Source organism: Labrus mixtus, chromosome 2, assembly GCF_963584025.1.
Source record: "Labrus mixtus chromosome 2, fLabMix1.1, whole genome shotgun sequence".
NCBI classification, from domain to species: domain Eukaryota; kingdom Metazoa; phylum Chordata; class Actinopteri; order Labriformes; family Labridae; genus Labrus; species Labrus mixtus.
Window position 1 is genome coordinate 33,395,129 of NC_083613.1, and position 24,911 is coordinate 33,420,039.

At 43.2% G+C, this 24,911-nt stretch overlaps 1 long non-coding RNA gene across 2 annotated transcripts; it reads left to right on the forward strand.

The window, feature by feature from the left end:
• Positions 1 to 1,057: 1,057 nt before the first annotated feature.
• Positions 1,058 to 14,155, forward strand: LOC132954927 (uncharacterized). 2 transcript variants are annotated; one of them, XR_009665871.1, is made up of 4 exons: positions 1,058 to 1,329; positions 9,609 to 9,699; positions 13,788 to 13,838; positions 13,979 to 14,155. It is a non-coding gene; the product is annotated as an uncharacterized LOC132954927 (long non-coding RNA). The 2 variants fall into 2 exon arrangements; XR_009665872.1 differs by lacking the exon at positions 13,788 to 13,838.
• The last annotated feature ends 10,756 nt before the right edge of the window (positions 14,156 to 24,911 follow it).

Sequence of the window (24,911 nt, forward strand, 5' to 3'; positions counted from 1 at the left end):
AACAGTGTATGTTAGAGGTATGTTTTGTGTATGTGAGAGGTAAAACAGTGTGTGTGAGAGGTAAAACAGTGTGTATGAGAGGTAAAACAGTGTGTGTGAGAGGTACGTTTTGTGTATGTGAGAGGTAAAACAGTGTGTGAGAGGTAAAACAGTGTGTGTGAGAGGTAAAACAGTGTGTGAGAGGTAAAACAGTGTGTGTGAGAGGTAAAACAGTGTGTGTGAGAGGTAAAACAGTGTATGTGAGAAGTATGTTTTGTGTATGTGAGAGGTAAAACAGTGTGTGAGAGGTAAAACAGTGTGTGTGAGAGGTAAAACAGTGTGTGAGAGGTAAAACAGTGTGTGAGAGGTAAAACAGTGTGTGAGAGGTAAAACAGTGTGTGTGAGAGGTAAAACAGTGTGTGAGAGGTAAAACAGTGTGTATGAGAGGTAAAACAGTGTGTATGAGAGGTATGTTTTGTGTATGTGAGAGGTAATTACAGAATAATACTGTTCTGTCAGACGGGGATTAAAACTAGGAACCTCCTCGCTGTGCTAACCACTGCAGCACCATGCAGCCCCACAGTGGATGAGTGATTTGCAACTTTGTATTTATTGTGAAATCTGTAATTTTAGGCCTCAACAATCAGCGAAAGGTCCTGGAGGGACTGATAAGAGCTGCAGGTGGCCTGGTGTTTATTAAAGTGCTGCAGGTGTGCAGGCAGGTGATAATCAGATGAGTAAAGGAAACTCCAGGAGGAGCGACAGGACAGAAACAAGGACATGGCAGCAGATATGGTTAGGTGAAGAAAAAGGCCTGAAGGTTGTTGAAGAGAGATTATGAATCATGCACAATAATTGCACACACATCACAACATAGTTTAAGTGTGAAGCTGAGCCACAATAATGCAGCGTGTCATCTCCTCTAATCTGGGATTGACTAATCCCCCTACGACTCTGATCAGCAGAAGAGAGAGAGAGAGAGAGAGAGAGAGAGAGAGAGAGAGAGAGAGAGGTAGGACGAGAGAGAGAGAGAGGGTGAGAGAAAGAGAGAGAGAGGGAGAGAAAGAGAGAGAGACAAAAAGAGAGACACAGAGAGAGAGAGGAAGACACAGAAAGAGAGAGAGAGAGAGAGAGAGAGAGAGAGAGACAGAGGGCGAGAGAAAGAGAGAGACTGAGGGAGAGACAGACAGGTCTCCTGGATTCTCAGTGGACGGTTCATGGTGACCCCGCTCTCTCTCTCTCTGTGGCTGCAGGGTGGTGCGTCTCTGCGGGGGTCATGTGCACCACCATCATGTTCCTCTCCACTTTGGCTCTAGTCCTCCGCAAACATTTCACCAGCCAAGTCAAGACGTAAGTTCATGTTTTATTGTTCACAAACTTTAATCAAAGCAGCGTCGAGCAGCTGAACGAGCTGATTTATACGTCTTAATGTTGAAAGATTTATAGATATGGTGTACACTTGATGCATTCACTGCTGTTGTTACTTCTCTTATTATTCATGAAATTAGACATAAATAACTCAAGGAAACAGAGAAAAGTCTGCTCTGCATCTGTACAATCAGAAAGCCTCTGAACACCCACACAGGTGTTGGTGATTAGACCATGATTAGACCTCTACTCAGGAGGATGTGGAGGCAGACCACAGCTCCACCACCCTGTTGGGGGAGGAGGGATTCTCAGACTTGTTCGGCCCTTAGACTTTCTTGCATTGTAAAAAAAGTCTCACCATGCTTCAGAGCTATTAAAAACCTGTCCAGCTCTGATTTGCTGGATTAATTGAATAAGTCCAATAGATGTGTAGTGAGTGAGATGATAAAGGTATCTTACTATATGATCATTAAGGAAACATGTTGAAGTGCTGGCTTCTCTGACAACAATGCAGCAGCCAGTATGTCCTCCTCCTAACTTTAGATTCTGCTCCTGAATGCTCTGGATTTGTTTGGACCAGAGAAGGTAGACGGTTTTAAGGCGACCCCCCACACGGCCGTTTTGGATGCCCCTCGGTTTGCCATATATGAGAGCAGTTATCAGGTCAACAGGTGTTGCAGTGATGGAAGCGGGCAAGAGAAGTGGTTCAGATAGAAGTGATTGTACCCGACCTAAAAAGCCTCTGCATGTTTCTAATAAGCTCCACGAGCAGAAACGTGCTCAAACTAGGATCAATATTGGAGATGCTTTTGAAAAATGGAGAGGTTAGAACACAGAAAGGTTTACAGACCCATGCAGAGCTGGATAAACACTGAAGCTTCAGAGTCCACCACATGGTGACCTGTGTGAGCATGGACTCTAGAGAGGAGGGGGGGGGGGGGAGACAGCTCTCTATGATGTTTAGAATCTGGACTGCAGTACCCATTTTAACCACTAGGTGTCAGAGTTACATATTGCTCCTTTAAAACTTCACTGCTACTGCGATCTTGTCTTTGGTATTTACTCTGTCATGATGCTTTTGATGTCTTGAATTTTTATAAACACAGGAAAATCATTCCAAAACAAGGTAAATGTTGGTGAAACATGCCGACAGTCTTCTAAATAAATCACAGGCGGTAACTCAAAGACAGCATGTCACCCTGTTAGTAAGATGAATGTGTAGAACACCGGTTAAGATGTAAGGTGCTTACAAAAACACAGGAACTAATGAACGCGGCATTGCTGTTTTTGACGTCGTACATTAATATTTTTTTAAAGGCCTTTAAATTACGAAACTCAAAAACACTCCGTTGGGGTATAGACACAATAGTTTATGGATTTTTACTCAGACGAACAGTGAATCTCTGACATTTTGTTCACTCTGTCATGATGCTTTTGATGTCTTGTGTGAAGCACTTTGAATTGCCTTGTTGTTGAAAAGTGCTTTGCTTTGCCTTACTTGCGGTTTTATGAAGAAAACCTGTATCCCGACCAGGTTAGGTCCACAGACTCAGTTACCATAGTAACTGACTCAGAGCTAAAGTTACCTCCCTCTCTGGCACGGGCTTGAGTTCCCCCTCTTTCCTCGTGTTTGAGTGACCTCTTTCTGAAACGGAAAGCCCAGAATTTCCCACGATCAGGGTTAACTAAAAACTTATAATTAATAAAGTATAAATTATTATTATTACTATAACTGACTCAGTGTTTGCAATAAACCTGATTTCTGAAACGGGCCCCAGGTGTGTCTGTAGGGAACCTCAACATGACCTGTTAGCATATGAAGAAAAACATCAGACTCACCTATGAAGGTCAAATGGAAATAGAAGCTTTCCTAAGCAAAACTGTACAGGGAAGTACTCGATGGCTTCACTGACTTCAGTAGGAGACTTGCAAAGTTAGGAAGTCCAGCCTCATGGTTCATTTTACTTTTGGAAGTCAAGCACGGCTCATTAATCCCATCACGTTGCCGCCACCTGTGACTCTGTTGAAACCTTCCTGGGTCATTAATGATGTTTCCACTCATGCACAAAACTCCTTGAGTTGATCCGCATGTGAGAACACAAAGGTCCAAAATAAACCACTGCCCTTGTTATGTTAAAACGGTGCCAGAGGAGAGGGGCCAGATAACCGAAGGCTCTACCTCCCGTATTAGTTTGTAGTATGAGAGGTATGTAGGTACGACGAGCATTTTCGGGCGTAATGTTCTCGAGGGGAAAGACGGCACCGTGAGCTCTTTAAGATACGATGGTTCCTGACCATTAAGAACGATTAAGTGAGAAGAAGATTTAAATATTCTGTTCTAGATTGATAACATCTGTTGTGAGGAGCATGTTAGGGGTTAGAAAGAATTAGAAACCACAACTCTGAATGAATTAATAACAAAAACGCCTTATAATATTCAGAAAGTTATAGTGGCCTGCTATCAGGAGGAATCCAATCTCTTTGTTCTCCTCAGAAGGGAAAAACTATCCATTCATTATCTATACCGCTATTCCCAGCCACACTCACATTCACACTACGGGTAATGTAGAGTCACCAGTTAACATAACGAGCATGTCTTTGGACTGTTGAAGGAAGCCGGAGAGAACCCACACATACACGGGGAGAACATGCAGACTCCACACAGAGAGGCTCCTGTCAGCAGATGAGGCCTTGCTTTGAGGCAACAGCTCTAACCACTGCACCACTGTGCAGCCCGGGGCAAAACTAATCTATATTGTTTTTAACTTTTACACTTTGAAAATGTCTTGATAATCAATCCAATCACTTCTTTCATGTTGAGAGGATAAAGTGTTGAGTTCCAACAGCAGGTGCATCACATTAACTAGATGAAGGTGAAATGAAAATAAATTTGCAAAGCAAAGTTGAGGATGTGAGTGAAGGTGGCCTCAGTGACATCACAGACGTACAGTAGCATATATATGAGGAGGCAACAGAGGAGGGAGCCGTCGCAGTGGAACCCGAGCCTCACCTGTAACAGAAGACGCTTTGAACTCTTCCTCGCAATTATCTGTAAGATTCAGCACCATGCAGATTGTTGTTTTGAGCATGCTTTTGATTGTTACTGTGTCAGCACAGTTTGGAAAGCACATATATGTGGGTATTCCAAAGCCATGGCAAGAAGCTCGAGACTTCTGCAGAGATCATTACACGGATCTTTCCCCTTTCACTACACCATTGGCTCAAAAGAGACTGAAAAGTGCAACAATAGAGATGACAAAGTTGGTCTGGATCGGTCTCTACAAAGACAAGGAACAAATGTGGAGGTGGACTGGAGAAGAACTCGCAACATACATACCCTGGGCTGATGGAGAACCTGAGTACTGTGAGAAACTTGCTGTGGCTTGCTGGGATTCTGACAGAAAATGGTCGTATGGTGTCAGATCAGATGCAGAAGGTCACTTTTTCTGCTTCAACCTGATGGTGGATGAGGTGAAGAAGACCTGGGAGGAGGCTCTGGAGCACTGCAGAGAGACTCACACTGACCTCACCAGCCTGAACTCTGAGACCGAGCGGCTCCTGGCCCTGAGCGAGATCCAGCACAAAGACATCACCGAGCGGGTTTGGATCGGCCTGCGTTTCCTTGGTGATCGCTGGCTGTGGGTGGACGGTGACCCTCTAGTGTACGAGGCCTGGGGCAAAGGAGACCAGGAGCACCAGTGTCCTCTCAGGAAACGCTGCGGAGCTCTAACCAAAGAGGGACACTGGGAGAACTGGGACTGTGTGGAAAAACTCCACTTCATCTGCTATTGAATCTGTCATGTTATCGATGTTTTAACAGAGTGAATAATTTGTTTTAACTTCCATTCATTCGTAAAAAAAAAATATATATATAGAAAAAAAACGAAACCATCAGATTTTCGCCATGTCAATAGATCTGAGTTCTTAAGATGATGAATTAGAAATCTTAAAATTACACACGTGTCTGTATGAAAAGCTACAATTAACAGAAACTTTTTTGACATATCATCACCGTCTTCACTCAAGCATCACTCCAGAAATTCATGTAGGTGACGCAGCACTTCACAATAAAAGCACCGGGGCAGAGAAGGGCATTTTGGCTCGTTATCCAATAAGCTCTCTGAACTGCAGCAGGCGCTACGCTCTTGTTCATCATGAGTGAGCAGGTTTTTGATGTTAACTTTGCTTCTTTGCTTTTTTAGTAACATTTCAACGTCTAAAATGCCAAATATTTTGTTTAGTCAATTGTTTTTTTTAGCTGTAATGGTCATGATTTTAACACAAGGCATGCTTCAAGAAGTTGTTTTACACTTCCACCCTCAAACACTAACGTAAGACAACGTACTGTTATGTATCGAGGCATGAAGATGTGGAATGATCTTCCATCAGATTTTGCCGACGATCTCCTTGGTGTGTCAGGGCCTTTACTCTGCATTGTTTTAAGTAGGAACAATAATTATAAGATTTGTCCAACACTGTATTTTATTGATTGCATAGATATAACGTGAACATATGAGAGATTTCCTTTTTGACTTGCAATAGGTTCATCTTGGTGTTTTTGATTTGTACTTTGCCTGTTAGTGTGCTGTCATTTATTCTATTTTTGTCTTTTTCTGCTGCGTCTGGGACTTTTAATAATTTCATTTGTGTGGATTATAAAATTCATGTTTGTATGAGTGGACCCCAGGAAGAGTAGTTGCTACTTAGGTAGTGGCTAATGGGGATCCAAATAAAGGAATAACAGAGTGAAAAAATGTAATTTCCCCTCACAGGAATATTAAAGTATATCTTCTTCTTCTTCAGCCCGTCTGAGGGTAGAGCACACGTTTTTCAGACTGATGGGTTCAAAGCTGTGTGGGCTGTTAGGCAGGTTTTGTGCTCACTGGGTGAGGATGGCTCTTTGGTTTTACATTTTTAGAATGATGGGGTTTTTTTTGTGTTTTTGTGAGGTTATTTATGCATCATTTGAAATAAGTATTTAAGGATTTCCTGGAATATTGCTTAAATAAAGTTACTTAAAAGTCAAAAAGTCTACTTCTTCTTCTTCATCATCTTCTTCTTATATTCGGTCATGCCTATAAACCCCTCTATTTCAGCCCTGCTCAGAACAGGCTGTTTCTGTGTCTGTACCTTTAAATATGTAAATGAGCTGTGTCTGACCACGCCCCCTCTCTGGAAGGACTTGGGTGTCTCTGTCTTTCTCGCTCCATGTCCTATTGTTTACGGTGAGAAGGCAGACTCAGAGGGCAGAACAAACACCTAGCTGTGGGAGTGTCACCCACCTGGGGGAGGGGCTACTGCCCTTTGTGATGTCATGAAGGGAAAATCTGGTATCAAGAAACAGAAATAAATCAAAACCTAATCTGAATTTGAACTCATTCAAAAAGTCAAAATGAGATTAGTTTTTTTTAAAATGAGAAACTTTATTGACATTAAAAACCAGGCGGGAACAGGAACAGCATCCGTCTGAGCAAACACCTGAACAGACCGAATACCTACAATAACAATGAGCACATACAATATAAAGTCGCAGTAACACAGGAGCAACGACTACAGGAGTGGTGTTTGGGTGAAGAGACTTCCAGGTGTGATTTATGGCACGTGTACATGTAGGGCACAGTTAGACACAGTTTGTGTTTCACCATAAACACTGAGGCGTTTAGAAACAAACTCAAGTTATCCTCTTGGAACAAAACCTTCCATTATAACACAAATCACATTTTAGAGAGCACACTGTCCTCATAGTGTTTACTTCAGACAACGAGACGTTTCTCTTCAGACATTAACGTCTTTAAAGGAGCAATCTGTAAGATATCTACTGAACTTTAAAATGAGCTTAAATGATCAGACATTAAGGAAACATGTTGAAGTGCTGGCTTCTCTGACAACAATGCAGCAGCCAGTATGTCCTCCTTCTAACTTTAGATTCTGCTCCTGAATGCTCTGGATTTGTTTGGACCAGAAAAGGTAGGCGGTTTTAAGGCAACCCCCCACACGGCCGTTTTGGACGCCCCTTGGTTTGCCAGATGTGAGAGCAGTTATCAGGTCAACAGGTGTTGCAGCGATGGAAGCGGGTAAGAGAAGTGGTTCAGATAGAAGTGATTGTACCCGACCTAAAAAGCCTCTGCATGTTTCTAATAAGCTCCACGAGCAGAAACGTGCTCAAACTAGGATCAATATTGGAGATGCTTTTGAAAAATGGAGAGAGGTTAGAACACAGAAAGGTTTACAGACCCATGCAGAGCTGGATAAACACTGAAGCTTCAGAGTCCACCACATGGTGACCTGTGTGAGCATCGACTCTAGAGAGGAGGGGGGGGGGGGGGGGGAGACAGCTCTCTACAATGTTTAGAATCTGAACTGCAGTACCCATTTTAAAAGCTAAGGCCTGGCACACACAAAGCCTGCTGATACGTAATTGGTCAATACAGCTCAGACTGCTAATTTACTATGAACTGAAATCAGAAGCCTTCCCATGCTGACAAGCGATCACATCAGGCTCGTCCTTACAGTCTCTGGTCGAGCGCTTGATTTAGGATATGAATATATAAATTAAATCAGACCATCCTGCAAATGTCCTGCTACGTTCTCACATCAGCTAACCCCGACTTCACAAGGAGAGTTCACCAGGGGGCTGGCAGAGATAATGCTGGGTACAAATATTCAGCAGTTTGCGTTCACACATGCAGCTCACCCCAAATATTTCAGGACATATTTTTTAGGAGTTTTGTTTAAGTGTGAAAGTCCCGTAAAACAGGAGGAAACGGATACTCGGGTGCTGGAGAATACATTTGTGTGCAGGTCGTCAGGTATTGATCTCTCCACACAATTAGGTGTAATGATGTGCGGCGCCTCGGGCGAGAGATCCACGACAAAGAAGAAACCACAACATGAGTCATGTTTCTATAAGAGCGCTCTTCAACCTTCAGATGATCGACCCCTGGGAAGGGTCTGTCCTTGGATCTTCAGCTCATTAAGGCGATCGACACCTACGGAGGGATGAAGCTCTATACGTGGGGTGATCAGCGCTGCAGTGTGGCGCCTGAATTGATTCCAGGGTGACCGCGCGCCGGAGGAAAGAGCGCCGGTTGTTGTGAAATGTTTTTTGTCTCTCTCAGTGAGTAAACTGAAGGGAGTCTCTGACAGCCGGAGCCGACTACAAACTGATAAACACTGATTGTAAATGCCAAGATTATTATGTTGAATCAGCGGAAACACGCCTGGTTCTGGCGCCCTTTATGAACGTTCTGTTGCATAAATGCCAGAACTATAGATCTTTCTCGGCTTCAGACATTTTCTTTAATTATGACATTTTAGCAGGAGTTTTATGGAAGGCGTAACAAAGCTTTGGTATTGAACAGAATATTTGTGATGAGTCTGAATGTTGTTATTTTCCAGTAAAATGCCAAAGAACTAACGGATAATTACTCTAAGGTTGGTGACACCGTTCAATTTAACTGAAAGGCACATTATTAATGACCTGCTATTAAACAAATCAAATGCAAACAATCCAGATTAAACGCACAGTATGTCGATTCCACCACCAGGGGGCTCTCAATCAAAACAATGACAAAAGATGACGTTGAGGCTGGCGGGGAATCATGGGAGTGATTCTCTCTGCTATTCTCTGATGAAAACGAACTCCGAGTCGACTGTAGTCATGACGACCGGGTGAAACCGACCTTAGGAAGAGAATCTGTATCCGAGTATAACTTACATGATGTTTTTTATCACAGCAGCACGAACAGCAACAGTACGGCAGCTTTCAGTAGCAGCTCACGCTTCCTCGTGCAGCGGTCTTTGATGTAACATCCTGTGTTTCCACGGCAACGGTGCACATGTCGTGTCTGTCATGCCGGCTTGCTCATGGTGTCCGCAACGAAAGACATGGGGCGTAACAACTATCAAATTAAAACCGCAGGCGGTGATGAAGGGCCTGTGCATGTCGGGGTGTGGCTAAGCAGCAGACTTTTGTGCAAATTTTGGAGAATTCAAAAATAGAAAAAAATAAAATTTACAAACTACTCTATCTGTAGGATATAAGAGCAACTCATGCTAGCTAGCAGCTGACAGTTCATGACTTCCTCCGACCTTCTTCAGATAACACCACGATCATCACTTCACTCTTTCCTCCCCAAGTGTTTCTTATCAATCTGTCTTCCCCTTTATCCTTTCAGTCTTGGCATAGTATTGTAAACAGTATTGTAAACTTAGTTCTTCCCACTTGACCCTGTCCCTCACATCCACCTCTTCTTCTTCAGGTTTCCCAAAGACTCGGGGAAAAAGGAGGAAGCCAGCAAGGACGGCACCAGAGACGCTGCAGCATGAGACTTAGCGTGTGAACCACCTCAGGTAAAAAGAGATGAATATGTTTATAGTGTTTAAATGAATCATTTATAGGATGCATTACAATGAGGACTTGGATGATTACGCATTGATGCAAAGAAATCGATGCTGAAGGGATGGAAATTAGCATCTACCACTCGCCAAAAGCAGGCATGTTTTTGTGCAGTGTCGGGTGAATTTACAAAAGTATCGTAGGCTAACAGAGTGATTTGTGATCCCGGTCTTCTGCTTGTTCCGCTCTGACTTTATGGGCAGAGCCAGACGGTCCTGCACGCTCACTGTCACCACAAGGCTCCGCCTCCTCCTCGTGTCAGAGTGAGTGTCAGTAAGCTCTGTGCTCAAATTGCCTCGGCCCCGTGTCTCTTGAGGCCCAGCGCAGCACGGATCAGGATCTCCATTAGAGCATGTCTACCCGTTTAAACTGATGTCTCGCTGTCTTTAGTCCAAGATGTTTAATAGGCAGACTGTGGCGGTGACTTGAGTTCCAAGGCGTTCCACTAAAGCTGCGATCATTTGATGATAAACACGTTCTATTTCCGACAAGATCCTCACATTAAAAGTGTCTGGCCTATATGCTGTTTTAGTGCTTTTAATGTGAAACATTTATAACAGGAAGCAGGGTGTTTTCAGCAGGAGCAACTTTCTGGAGAGAAACAAAAAGTAAAAACCGCACAGATTCAGTTAGGAGCTACACCATCCTGAGAAGTGAACACACGGTGACTTATAATCATGACTTATACGTCATCTATGAATCAAAATTAGGACCCATTTCTCGGCTGCGTTTAAAGGAGCTTTTCAAAATGGGATGGCCTCTGACACGCCGTGGTGACACAATCGCTCAGCACCGAGGATGCAAACCCTGAATTGAGACATAGCCATAGCTGAAATAACCCCCCACCCCATTTTGCCTAAATAAATTCTAAGTGCATTTCTACTGAACTTTTTGCAATCCAAATGGCCTGGGAATAAATCCTCTAGTTGAGTTTTTTAGTGCAAAGAAAACAGGTGAACTTCTCCTGTATAAAAGTGGCATCATTAAAGTGGTTAGTAAGAGCTGTGCTCATCCTTCTTTGTACCACTGGAGATCCGCCTTTATTACATCAGGTTCTTTACATTTTGTTCGGGGCTGTACATTGTGTTGGCTTTAAATTGAACATAATGTTCTCTTGTATAACAAACACTGACGGGGTACATTAAGCTTATGTAACAGTGGCTCATTGTAAAGCCTGTGTTACCTCTCTACAGATGTATAGATCAGCCTGCAAAGAGACAAAAAGCATCGAGAGATCCGACTCAATACGTCCGTGTTCAGCAGGTGAGACCTGATCAACCTTTTGTTCTGCTCTCTGGCGCCCTCGAATGTTAACAACACAAAGCCATTTCCTGTTCATCAGAGACAATGAGATGAGACCTGCACCAAGCTCCTGAACATTTTCCAAACGTTCAGAATCAGAATCAGAATCAGGGTTTATTGCCAAGTACATTTACACATACAAGGAATTTGACTTGGTGTATTGGTGCTAAACAATGAACAAGGAAATAAAGCAGAACTAACAACAACTTAAATAATACAGAATAAGAAGCTGTTACAATATATAAAATATAATTTAAAAATGTAAAATATAAACTAAAAATAATTTTAAAAAAAGGGTGGAGGCTGCACTTGTGAACGCACACACTTTACAGAGACCTTTTCTTGCCCCCCCCCCTCCCCCCCCCCCCCCTCCAGTAAACTGTCCTCATGAAATCGAGGTGCGGTGACACAACAGGACAAAATCTGGAAAATAATCGCCGGCAGCAAACGGGAAGTAATGATGGCTAGTGCGATCTTCTTGCACGTAATGAAGCTGATTCTTGATACTGTGAATACGTCAAGATACACACAGCGTTGATATGAAGGCAAAGACTGTCACCATATGCTTTGTCCACCATCTTGTATTTCTGCAGCATGTCCTGCCTTCTGGGACCGACCGATATATTTAATGCACGAGGATTTTCTGAGCTTTTATTTGGCCGTCAAAGAGACCGCAGTGTGGTTACAGCATTAACAAAAGAGCAGCGACCTGCACGGGGTCACCTCCCCTCTGTGTTGAACAGTATCAGTATCCAGGATCGGGTTTCACTGTAGGACGCTGTTGGACGTGGTCGGTGCAGAGTGACCCGGCACACACAGAATGAAGAGGGGAGACAGCCGAGGGGCGACTGATGCGAGTTTGCCGGAGCACTGGAGGGATGTGAGAGAGTGGAGCATAGAGAAGAGACAAGACCACAGAGTAAGATCTAAAACTTTCCTGCTCGGTTCTTCTTATTGTTGTCTTTTCACAGCGGCCGGGACAATGTCTGCTGGATTTTTTCCCTCCTCGGTCAACTCTAAGTCGGGTTGTCCCGATACCAGATCTTAGAAAGGACACCAGAAAAACAGAAATGATACAGAAACCTTTTTCAAAACCAAGACCAAAATGACAAACCTTAGGCACCAAATATGGTATTCCACTAACAAAGACCAGATCGAGAAAGATATTGATTCAGAATAGATTATTGTGATGTGCATGGTGGATGATCGGAAGATTGAGGGTGGATAGATGAAAGGTATGGAGGGATAAAGGTAAGGGTCAAGGGTTGGAGGTAAGGGGGGTAAGAGTTGAGGGAGGAAGAGGTTCAGGATTTTTTTTTATTTTTTTTTATTTGTACATTTTATTGAATTCAAACAAACAATAAAATTAAGAAAAACAAACAAACATAAAATCTCAAATTTTTAATGAAAAGGAGCAGAAAGAAGACTAATCTAAGGAGGTGAATGGAAGAAGGACGATGGACTTGAGTCAGCCGGTGTAGAAACGTCATGAGGAAACCAGAGGGGGTCCAGACTCTGGGAGGGGGAGCCGACCCTCGTGGTTCCTGTGTTTAGACAAAGAGAGAAGTGAAGAAACACAGAAGGGTTTGAGGGATGGAATTGGAGGCGTGCTTAAATATGAAACATTTGGTCTTCATTCCTGAATCAAGTTTTAAAAAACTAAATTTAAAATCCTTTCAGGTCTTCACTCGGACTCAGGTGTTTCTCCCTGCAGAGGCGTTTAGAGCTGTAACATTCATCTGCCTGATTCTTTTTGATTGATTGGGTATTAAATCGTGTTCTAATTAATGTATTAATGAGCTAACTCATTGAATCCATTAACATGGATGTATTACGTTGAAGTCATTACGAGGAGCTGACACTCGATGCTCCGCCTCGAGTCAATAAAAAAAAAGATAAATCTACCAGTCGGTGTAGTTTAGTCTCCAGCTGTGTGTGAAGTTTTATTTATCTGGGATGTAATTATCTCTTCCAAAGTTTTAATTATCCATCAAAGTTCCTGACGGACAGCTGTCTGATAAATGTAGGGAAACTTAAGACGAGTCATCATGTCACCACATCTGGATCAGAGAACAACTGGAACTTGTTTTCTTTGAGAAACTTCAGAGAAAACATTTAATAATAAAGGAAATTAATCTGTGGCTAACATAACACCAGCTGGGAATTTACACATTTTTATAGTATCTTGTAACACAAGGAAATGCAAATATTAGCTTTGAGCTACTAAATGTTGAAGAGATACGATACGATACACCGCCACAAGATATGTCACGATACAACACGACATGATCGTATCGCATATGCAGCTAGCTGTTAGCTGGTACATCCTGTCCTTGTCAGTGTTGGATTTTGGTTTGTTTTGCTGGTTGGTCCTCCATTTAGGACGTGCATGTCACTTTATGCTTCGCGTTTGCTGTCGTCGCCATGGTTACTGTATGTCTGTTGTGCTTCCTGCTTCGGTCAGCATGCTTCCTGATTGGTTATCTTTCCATTCCACGTGACAATTCACAGAGGCCGTCCTCTGAGTTCTCCCCACACAACAGGATTTCTGATCGTTGTGTGGGGAGTGCATTAAGGATCGGTGCCTCGTGGAGTTTTTAAAAATGTTATCCTTAAAAAAATGAAACCACTTTCTGTGTGACTGATGAAAAAAGTCTGTCTGCATCATCTTTCTCTGAGTGATGAAATACATCATCATCCCTGTGCTGCTTCTTATCCCCCCCCTCTCTCATGTACACAGATGTGGGTTGCAGATGTGGAGGCTGTCCTCAGGTCCATGGCGAGACAGCTGGTGAGTCTATGGGAGTCTGTGGCGTCTGAATCATAATGATGATGAAACTGGTTTCTCTCTCTCTCTGGGTTTGAATGTTGTTGTTTGTTCATCTTGTGGGCAGTGAAGTGTCAAACTAACTGACCTTCTCCTCTTCCCAGAATGCATCTCTGGAGAAATATCCTCGCCGTGACAGAAGTCGTCCCCCTTCTTTGGACCACTGCAGGTCTCTCCCTCGACGACCTGCTGATCCAGAGGGGCCGCTTTAGACGTGTTGGAAGTGTTTGAAGGCAGAATTCAAGGAAAATCTCACATTTTGGCATTTAAACTGAAATGTGTCTGAACACAATTTTCGCAGAAATAAAGCCTTTCTGAATCACTCACGCATTGGTGCTCCTTTATTGGGGGGGTTGGGGCATGATTTACCTTCCTTAGATAGGACAGCTGAAGAGGGATCTGTTCCTGCAGGGGGCGCTGGAGCCTCATCGATGGCGGTCTCCATGCTGGAAATGCTGTCTCAGTCTAACTTTCAGTCAACCTAACGACAGGCTGAGAGCTGGATACGGTGGCTTCTTACCTCCTGACAATATTGGACTGGGTTTCAAATGTTTGCTAGCGGATCAAGAAACAGCATAAACAGGACGTTAAAATGTAGCATACTAGCTTATGTATGCTCGGTTGTTAACAGGTAACACTGCCGCTAAACAAGTATGTATTCTGATCTGTTTCACCGCTAATAATAATAATACATTTTATTTAAAGGCGCCTTTCAAAACTCTCAATGTCACCTTACAGAGCAGAGATAAAAACAACACAACGATCAAATTAACATTAAAAACACAAATGTACAGGATGTAGAGGAGTCATGAGACCGGGCGGAGAATGATCAGACTGAATATGCCAGTTTATAAAGATGTGTTTTGAGATGAGATTTGAAAATGGAGAGAGAGTCGATGTTACGGATTTGAGGTGGGAGGGAGTTCCAGAGGTGGGGAAGCGACACTCCGAGAGGCCGAGGGAGTACAACCCTGCAGATATTATTCAGATCAGACTGAGACGTAGCGTGAGGCTGTATCGTTAGCGGCGGTGTCATCATTAGCATTATCAGGCTAACAACTGCTACAGATGACGGGTTTTCGTTGTTCCTTTTTCAGAGCACGAGTTAGTAATGTCTGTCAGGACCCAGAATCTTAAAAAGTGTAAGTAGTAATACTTTCATCTTGAGGTTTCCTGTGATTACTTCTGATATTTTGTCGTCTAACACGCTCACAGTCTGAAATAAAAACCTGTTTTCTGTGTTTGTTCTGAAAGGGGGAATCCACTCCCACGCAGTCAGCAGCACAAAAACAAGCCGCTAGAAAGATTCAGATTTTACTCCCTGCATGTGGCCTCTCAAACATCCAGAGGTGATTCAATCATTTGCAGTAACTATTAAGCTCGATGAATGTACAGGATCTCTGAGATGAATGCTGTTTCTCATCCTCACAGGAGCAGGATCATTTCCTTTCTCCGACAAATGATCCCTTGTTATTTCCTGTCCCTGATTACATAAATGATTGAATCCTTGTTGATATAAAGGTTTGTTTTTCCTGTTTTGTTGTCCCGAGGACGCCTGCATGCATTCAATTTCTGGTACCACAGGGACCTATACGGGCTGCAGGGTTATTTTTGAAAAGGGACTAAAACCACCACTGTGACAGGAATACGGCAGAGCATTATGCATCCACTCTATTAGGAACTCTATTATCGCAAATGTCTCTTGCTTTCCATCGAGACAACTATGTACCAAATCCCTGCAGCCGTAGTAGTGCACTACAGAGACAGAAGCCGGGGGAACTAATGTGCCTAATATGTCCCCAGGAACATCGCCTCTGCCAAGCGTGCACTCAAAAACCCCGCCGGTGTAATCAGGGAGGTAAAAGGACACAAATATCAGCGGCAGCAGCACTTCCCTATCTCGCTGCCGCCTCCTGCTCCTGATGATCACGTCTGACTCGAGTTACAAGATGAAAGAGCGGCTTGTGCACGCTCGCCGGAGTGGAGCAGGCTGGGTAATGAGTGTGATCTCCCAGCACACTGTGGCGGACCATGGGAGGTAATCTAATGAAGAGGGAGAGAGAGAGAGAGAGAGAATTAGAGTCTGATACTGAGCCTCCTCTTTCTACCCCAATCAGGGCAGCAAACTTTCACTGCAGGGTCAATCATCGCTCCACTAGATTTTAAGAGTCAATAAAAAAAGAGCTCCAAAGACGGATCAGGTCTTGAGAAGCGTCTTAGAGCAGAAGAGGGATGCCTCAGTTTTCATTTGTCTGCCATGAGCAAAGTCCATTTACCATTCGAGTACCAGGATGTAAATGTGTTTATTTCTGCTGTAAAAATTTAATTTTAACATCGATGTCGATGTTAATGAACTGCAGCTCATTTTAACTCCTCCTGTGGCTTAGTTTTTAAACACTGGAGGTTGCCGTTTCATATTGGCGGAGCAAAGCCTTCGATTATTCCAAAAGTCATCATCAATGACGGCAGATCTTTTCAGTATTGACACACCTTCAGCCCTACTTGTGTTGAAAAGGTTGATAAATCCTCATGGACAAAAACAATCTTTGGAGGCGGGGTTTGTCCTTTTTATTCTCAGTGGCAGCTCTCACGCCTCGGTCTTATCTAAATGTGTTCCTGTGGTAACTCAAACACAAGACATGGCGAGGATCGGCATCCAGCAAAGGTTCAAAGTCTGACAAGACGCCGCTGAGGCAATTATCACATACCCATCCTTCAAACCCTCAGCCAAAGCCTTTGACTCAAAACAGCTGGAAACGCCCACTCTCTCCCTTTCTCTCCCCGTCACATTTATAGGTTGTGGTTTTGTCAGGGGGGGGAGAGGGGGGGCTTGAGTGGGTTGAAAAAGGTTCTGAGAATAGCGAGGTGTCCTCTCAGCCGGCGTGATGTGTTTGTTCCTTTCCCTCGACATCGCCGGGGCTCCACTTCAGGAAACGAGCGGTGATACACGGGGAAGCTGTTTCCACTGGGTCACAAAGTGATCCTCATGAGAGCTGACCGAGATAATCCAGGACCACAGCGACGGTAGTGGAAGAGGTACATAACATATACGTCCTATCAATGATTTAGATAAGCTGCAGCGCTTAGAAGACACATGAGCTGTGAAGCTGCTTCAATACAATCCAATGATACCGAGCACACAAGCATGAAGACACACAAATATTTATAAATGGAGTGTAAATATGAAGGATTCTTCCTAAACTATGGATGTAAAATATTTGCAGGATAATGATCCCCTCTTTTGAAAACATTTTAATAGTTTAGTCCGCCGTCTTGACTTGCAGTTGCTGTCTAAAGGCGTTTGTTGTTTTGGGTTGACGTGAGAGGTTTTGCAGGACTCTGAAAACTCTCTCTATGTAGAACTGGACTTGATTTTTTTTAATGCAACTTGTTGCATCATTGAAGGAGGGGGTCCTTCCCAAGCATCATCCTCCAGTGTTGAAAAATGAAGCTGTTATAAACTGCAGTTCATCGAGTGTCCACTTGAGGCGCCTTATTAAAATGCCAATTTTTACAGCAGAAATAAACATGTTTACAGCAAGCGGCAACCTTGGATGTTTAAAAATGAAGCTGATCCTGAAGTCCATTGCACTACTCACCACTGCTCTATTATCTTATATTATCCTATTTAGTCTTGTACATATTAGTCTTCGCTTATTTGTTTATTTTTGTGTTTATTGTTGATAATTAATATTATACCTTTGTACAAAGAGAGCACAGTTTACCAAAGTTAAATTCCTTGTGTGTTTAAGCATACCTGGCCAATAAAGCTGATTCTGATTCTGATTCTGATCCTGAAGTGTAAAAATCCTGCAGTTCCTTGAGTGTCCACTAGAGGCTGGCTGCAAAGGCACAGGAAGTCACATACACACCCATTTTAAAAAGACTGTTAGAGCAGAAATACCCGAATACTAAAATAATTTAAATAAAAAAAAAAAAAAACATATTCATGTGTTTTTATCTCTAAAAACTCGATGACACAACCAGGTGAATGCTTTTATCTGAGTGTGTTTTCAGATTTATTGGTCCGCTGTCTGACACAGACTACACATCGCCCAGTGGACATGTCAGTCTCGCCCACTTGGCCACTTTATTCTACTCATTTCTAAAACAACGATGCATTTCAGGAGTTACATGGACTCCCTCTAATCCAGTCTGGCATTCATTTTGAAAGTCTGCATGTCTCCCCCCCCCGTGACACATCAGTGCTCTGCTCATCATGTTAATCCAGCTGCTCAAACCCGCCTCAGCCACGCTCCAACAACCAGGCCGCCCCCGAATGGAGGTGACCCAATAAGCCGAGTCCTCGTATAATGAGGAGTGATTCCCCCTCGCTGCAGAGAGAGAGAGAGAGAGAGAGAGAGGTCTGGGCTTCCCCTCCGTCTGCCCGGCTTGGCAGATCTGCAGTTCACCGAGTGACTCAGAGTTTTGGCTGCCCCGTAGCCGCTCGGTGCAGCTGAGAGAGAATTGGATTAAAGATGACCCGGTGAGCCCTCAGAACTGCTGCAGTTGTCATGGTGATATTGGGGATGAGGGACTTTTCTAATATAAAGTGTTTCAGGTCAAACAGACTAATGAAAAGCGGGCAGAAAGGAGAAACCAGACTCTCCTTCCTCACTCCCAATGATGACACAAAAACAAACGAGTTCTTAGTCCACAATAATTCATTTATTTTCTTACTAGACACAAAATACTCAGAGAACAGGCCAACGGAAACAACAGGAGACAAAGGAGCAATCGAAAGAAGATGCTACTCTTCCTCTATCAGGACTGCTTTAAAGGCTTTATATGTGATTTCTTGATCCAGCAGATGTCGCCCTTGAGCACCAGCATGAAACCAAAACAACTCGCGATGCATTGTTGTGTTAGCATGCTAATGCTAACAATCTTTATTCTGCTCGTATCTTCACACTGCATGTAAATTTACCTGAAATGAGCGTGATCTAGAAACACAGTTAAGCAGTGAGTACAGTATGTTATTCTTCTTTTCTCTAGTCCCTCAATTAAACAACTTTTACATGTGAGGGGAGGAGCCGGCTGGCCGGCTGGCCATCCGGGCGATGTAAACAAAGTGAAGATAGGACTCTGAAAACTCTGAAAACATCACAGACAGTGGGACTCGGGTGTTACACCCATTGTAGACAGTCATGACTCACAGAGTTATTTTCAGAGGAGATACTTGATTTATATTATATTTAAGTGTGAAAAATCACATATTACAAATTGAATTCAATGTCAGAAGTCTGCCTGACGCTGTCATCTAACACACAAACTTTCTTCACCTTTCTCGCTTTGGGAGCATGACTGTCTCCGCATCGCCATCAGCTCCCCATCCAATCGCTGACACAAAGAGAGAAATTAGCACAACCAGGAAAATCACAAAATCCCACAGACGCAGGATTTGGGATTTGTTTGTTTTTTGAGTCAAATTATTAATAAAGAAGGAGACTCAGGAGACTTAAGACACGCCTCGGCTCCAGCTGTTTGCCGGTCACTAGGTTGACCACAAGTTAGTTTCCAATATGGCCACTACCATCAATGGGCTTCAAAAGTCTGCTTCTGGGTGTCGTCACCGAGATAACGTCCATATCTATACAGTTTACGAGCAGAGACTTCTTGGCCCTCCTCTGTCAGAACCTGTTTGCAAACACTGAGAGCAAAATTCTCATTTTGAGTTCATCTACAGACGAGGGAGAACGATTTATGCACGAAGCCCCCCGCAGCGACAACTTTATTGGTCCTAAATGATGAATGACTGTGTCCAAAAAAAATGCATATTTCTCATGATTATTGCTTTTAAAACGTATCATCTCAGAGCTGGAAATGTGTCATTGTTTGCTGGCATGTTTTCATAACTCTTATATAATAACGGCCGCTTCTTGACAAAGGGGGGGGGGGGGGGGGCATGTTGAAGAAACAGAGCAGAATGAAGGGGCCAGTGAAGGAGAGGCAGGCAGACAGGCGAAACCTTTCTGCAAGACATCAGTGCTAAGCGACCCAGACGGGGGAATCTGTCATGTTGGATGCCAATGCTAACTTAATGCTGAGATATATATGACATGCATGACTCGCACTCCCTGTGTGTGTGTGTGTGTGTGTGTGTGTGTGTGTGTGTGTGTGTGTGTGTGTGTGTGTGTGTGTGTGTGTGGGTGGGCTAAGGATAGGGATGAAGCAGGCTTAGATACTCAGAAGTTACATAAGGCATGATTAGGTTAATGTATTGACTGTATTGATATGCACTAAGTTGACATCTGCTCTGCATCGCCCCTAGCAACAGTTAATGACTCCTTATCAGATATAAAGCTTGTGGCAATGGTCTCTTATTCAGGAGATGAAACCAGATGGCGAGGAATGCCAGCGATGGCAATTAGTGCAAACTGGGGCATGTGTGCAGAAAGTGAAAACACGCTTATTTATCATCTGCCCTTTTGAGAAGAAACCTCTTAAAAACTATACGCTCAAGCAGTGCCAGAACTGTCTTATATGTGATTGGGGGAGGGGGGGACCAGCATATGCAGGGACGGCCCTCTTCCCCCTCTTCAAGGCCAGGCAGCAATCGAGCTCACAGCTGGAGAGCGGGTGGAAGTGAAAAATCCACTGTCTCCATTCACAGCTCGTCTCCCGCTCCTCAGCTGCGCCTCGATCAATAGCGTTTAGGAAATCAGCATCTATACCCTGCAGTTAGAAATGAAAGGCCTCTTTTGTTGTGAAGCCCGTTAGTGAGTGTAATGATTTCATGCTGAAGAAACATGCATGTTTTTTACCCCCGTTGCAGAAAATTACATAATGTGTTCATGTTCAAAGTAAAAGCCCTGAATGGCTTTGGGGTGGGGGGGGGGAGCTGCTTTCACAGCCAGAGCAGGATTTAAGGTGAAGCCTACAGTACCTTTATCTGTGGATGAAAAGCAGTGCGTTTTAGCAGCAGCAGCAGCGTGCTGTGCGTTCTGTGGAACAAGACTTGCATGTGAATCAGATCATCTTGTTTCCCCTCTGGCTCCAGGTGTTTACTGGGACCACTAATTCCCATCTGCATATACGCTCACCTCCTCCTCCCACTCCTCCCTCTCCTCCGTCTCCTCTCTGTGGATCATGTGCCGGCGCCTGGAGCAGAACAACAACAACGCAAGAATGACTTTGATTTGACCAAGGAGAAGTCACACAACTTCTTTATTATGCTCTCAAAGCAACATTATCTTCAGATACGTCACTGTTGCAACAATGAGGACACACAGGTTTTATATTTGTACCTGTGACAATATATATGAGGAAGGTAGAGGGCATTTGGTGTTAGATAAGAAATACAATCTCAGATTTTCAGATCAAAACAATGCTCTTTTTGGACACACCTCCTTCATCCTCCTCAGCACCCCCTGACCCCTCCCATCCTGTTTCACTTATAGGGTTCTGTGAGGCAAAGACAGCATCGGATAAGTGATAAAAAAAAAACCGTGAAAACAAGATTCTGCATCAATATGCATCTCAAATGTGATTTGATTTGCCTGCTCCAATTTTCAGAAAATGTGTGCTCAAACAGGCCGTTTGGAGATTTTCCCTTCATGACATCACAAAGGGCAGTAGCCCCTCCTCCAGGTGGGTGACACTCCCACAGCTAGGTGTTTGTTCTGCCCTCTGAGTCTGCCTTCTCACCGTAAACAATAGGACATGGAGCGAGGAAGCACAGAGTACACCCGAGCCCTTCCAGAGAGGGGGCGTGGTCAGACACAGCTCATTTACATATTTAAAGGTACAGACACATAAACAGCCTGTTCTGAGCAGGGCTGAAATAGAGGGGTTTATAGACATGATCAAATACAGGATCAGAGAGGATTTAGAACAAGAAACTTCACACACATGTTTTGTGGAGCTCTGAGACTTAATTACACTGAAGAAGAGGAGGAGGATATGTGACCTTTAAGTCCGATCAGACAGAAGAGCTGACAGGGAGTGCACAGCTTTTAGATGGGGCCTGACTACATGTTGGGGTTCCTCCTTTTTGCATTTCTCAGTGGATGTTGAGCTTTTGCATGAAACATATTAGAAGGGAAAACAAAACATGCATTGGCAAGAAGTTCAAGAGAGAGTAGGCTGTCTCACAAAATAAAAGGACTAAAAAGCGTTCTTGAGATTATTGTATTTTATATTATATGTGTTACCTTACTTTTCTTTCTCCACTAAACACCACATGATTAATGTTCATCCATGTAGTGCAGCTTATTCTGCAGGTCGTCCTGATTTATTTCAGTATTTGAAGATATCTAAATCCTTAAACCAGATGCATGCAACATGATAATTAATGTTTTTTGCTTCCTTGATCCAACAGCGCCATCTGTTGGTTGCATAAAGTAGTTTTCTGTTCTGAAGCATGATGTGTGATTCTTCTCTTTAATCACACTTTCATGGAGGGCAGACTGTTCATAAGAAGGAACAAAACACAGATTATCTATCAGCTCTTTTAAAAGGACTTGCATGGTCCCGGTCTCGTGTTTCCTGGGTCCAAACCAAGATCTCCCACGACCTCTCTCCACCAATCACCCTGCTGCTGTCAGATTTTAAAACCGTCAAAAAAAAAAGTCATCATGGCGGAGACTAATCAAAGATATTACATATTTATCTTTTCCTAAATCATTAAATAAATATTTGTAAACTCTTCCTGAAGTCTCTCCTGATTTAAATATTTTATGAATGACACCGCAGTGACTGTGTGGATTTATTAAAGTCGACTTAATACACAAAGCTGACACTGTGGTGAGCTCTGATCCTCTGATACCAGTTTCCCACACAAAGTACCTCATCAGAATCTGAATAATGAAATCCTGCAGCTAAAAACTAATCCTGACTACTTAATTATAGTGATGCTTTTTTTTTAATAACCTGCTGGCTTCTCCCTCAGGCATAATGTCACCATGTACCCGAGGGAGACGCAGGGTTGACACAATACCTGAATTTAAAACTTAGAAATAATTCTAGTAAAAGTCAAACAGTGTTTTTTAAGTTATTTTTTTGGGGCCTTTTTGCCTTTATTTTGAAGGACAGCCGAAGAGAGACAGGAAACATTGGAAGGAGAGATTAGGGGGAGATGATATTGTTGGTAGAGTCGGTCATCTCTCAACTGGAAGGTCGAGGGTTCGATCCCCCAGCCTCCTTGGGCAAGACACTTAACCCCAAGTTGCTCCTGCTGCTTTGTCAGTGGTGTATGAATGAATATGAATGGGGTTAGTTACTTCTGATGGACTCTTTACACAGCAACCTTTGAGTGCTTTCAGTAGTAAGAAGACCACAAATGCGTAATATACAAGCTCCAAGTCCATTTCCCATTTACAGCCTCTGTGCACGGTGCACACAGCAGAACCACTTTGCTGTCCTGTGCTCCCTCTTTTTGTGTGTTTATGACAAGAGGTGTAGGTGTGCATCATCAGATAAATCCAATAAATCACAAGTCATAGAGCCGTATCAGTATGACAATATCAACAACAACATAAGATAAAAACATAACCCTGCAGAGAAACGTTTTTTAACACCTGCCCGACCCGATCCACAAGAGTCTTTTTCTGAAGTTTGTCTCCGGACTGTGGGAGGAAGCCGGAGTACCCGGAGAGAACCCACGCATGCACGGGAAGAACATGCAAACTCCACACAGAGAGACTCCTGTCAGACGGGGATTCAAACCAGGAACCTCCTCGATGTGCTAACCACTGTACCACCGTGCAGACCCAGAATCTATACAGACAGTTATTCTAGATGTGTTCATCCACACTGATCGGCATCAACTGATGAGATCAGATTAAACGAACCCTTCACAAAATAATCACTGCCATTGTCTTCATTTGTCACCATCGTTCACAGTAACATATTTCAGGAAACATTCTTAATCAAACACATTTCTCTTTTTGCTCATTAAACATCTGTTCAGTTCCAGTTAACTCTAATTAAAGAGCATTTATATGCACACAGGGAGCCTAATTAGATTCAAAGAGCTGCTCCTGATCATCATAATCGTCGTTTGTTGCTGCAGCTTTGATTCAAATGTTGCTGTTATATTCACAGTTATCCATAATTGTGTCCAAAATCCGTCTCTGAAAGAGGAAGCAGCTACTTTGAGTAGGCGGAGGATGAAACGACGACGTGACTGGTGTGACTAGTTTTTAATTAACTGAATAGATTTGATCCATTCTTACATATTTAAATGTGAAAACATGAATTATCTCTAATGAGAATTTAAAAAAAGCTGAAGCTAATCAACATAATGCACAGAGGCCTCTAACTGAGAGTGACCTTTATTTGTCAAAACGTCCATCAAACACCCGGATACTAAACGAGCAGCGTCGATTCTAGAGCCTGTCGGGCCCTAAGCCAAATTTACACATTTAGGTTTTCACAGGAAGATTGGAAAGCTTAGCAGTGCGACATCATTGAGTACTGTCAGATGGGACCCCCCAAGGGAGGCTTTCAACTGTCATTGTAAAATTCTGAGTCACTGCAACATGTGGTTTAAAGTTTGTCAGTCCTCGGTTTGGCCCCCTACTGACCAGGGGCCCCAAGTAGTGACCTGCCTTGCCTGTTGTTGTCAAGCAGCTCCTCTGTAAACGGGGCCGGGCCTTAAATTAGGATGTGCACTTATTTAAAGTTTTACTGAAACCACCTGGTTGGAGATTCATATTCTTGTTGTTTTGCACTGAAGATTTGACTTTTTAACCCCTCAGGTACTAAAAGAACTACTCAGTTCTCGGTTCCTTTAAGACACCTTTAAAATAATATATTTTTATTTCACTTAAAAAGATTTATAGACCAGAACTTTTACTTTTACTCAAATCATTTTTAATCAGAGTAACTGTACTTTTATTTGAGTACAATATTCTTCTCTCTTTCCAACCCTGCAAAGTAATTACAGTGTGGTGTTTTTCTTTTTTACCTGGTGTTTTGCTAATAATACCACTAGGTGGCAGCATACCTCCTTTTTTCGGCGGTGGAAAAACGACTGAGCAGCAAACACCAATGGTACACTGGATGTAAGGGAAGTTTTGTCAAACTAGTGTGAGC